The 325-nt window shown below is 37.2% G+C and overlaps 1 protein-coding gene across 5 annotated transcripts in view; it reads left to right on the top strand.

The window, feature by feature from the left end:
- Positions 1-325, top strand: part of LOC116687296 (poly(rC)-binding protein 3) — a 194,033-nt gene that overhangs the window by 28,541 nt on the left and 165,167 nt on the right. The window lies entirely within an intron of this gene.

The raw sequence follows: 325 nt of genomic DNA, 5'->3' as shown, positions 1-325 counted from the left end.
AAAGGCTGCATTACAGTAAAGTGATGAATTTTCTGAACTTACCAGATTGTTGTTTTATTAATTGCCTTTATCCACTTAGTCGTTATATCCACATTACTGATGATTATTTATCTAAAATCTAATTGTGAAAATATTTGTGAAAGCACCAATTGTCAACCCTACAATACCGATGCAATATCGACATCGAGGTCAAGAATACCGAGATATCTGATATTCCCCAAATTGCACAGCCCTAGAATAAACACAGTGTGAGCAGGATCCATAGCTTGTATAATAAAGTGACACTGTATGTCACTGCAAATCTGTGCAGACCAGCTGGCCCCCA

The sequence above is a fragment of the Etheostoma spectabile genome, chromosome 4 (genome assembly GCF_008692095.1).
Source record: "Etheostoma spectabile isolate EspeVRDwgs_2016 chromosome 4, UIUC_Espe_1.0, whole genome shotgun sequence".
Taxonomy (NCBI): Eukaryota; Metazoa; Chordata; class Actinopteri; order Perciformes; family Percidae; genus Etheostoma; species Etheostoma spectabile.
Note: the sequence above shows the minus strand (reverse complement) of the source record. Positions and strands in the feature narration are given on the sequence as shown.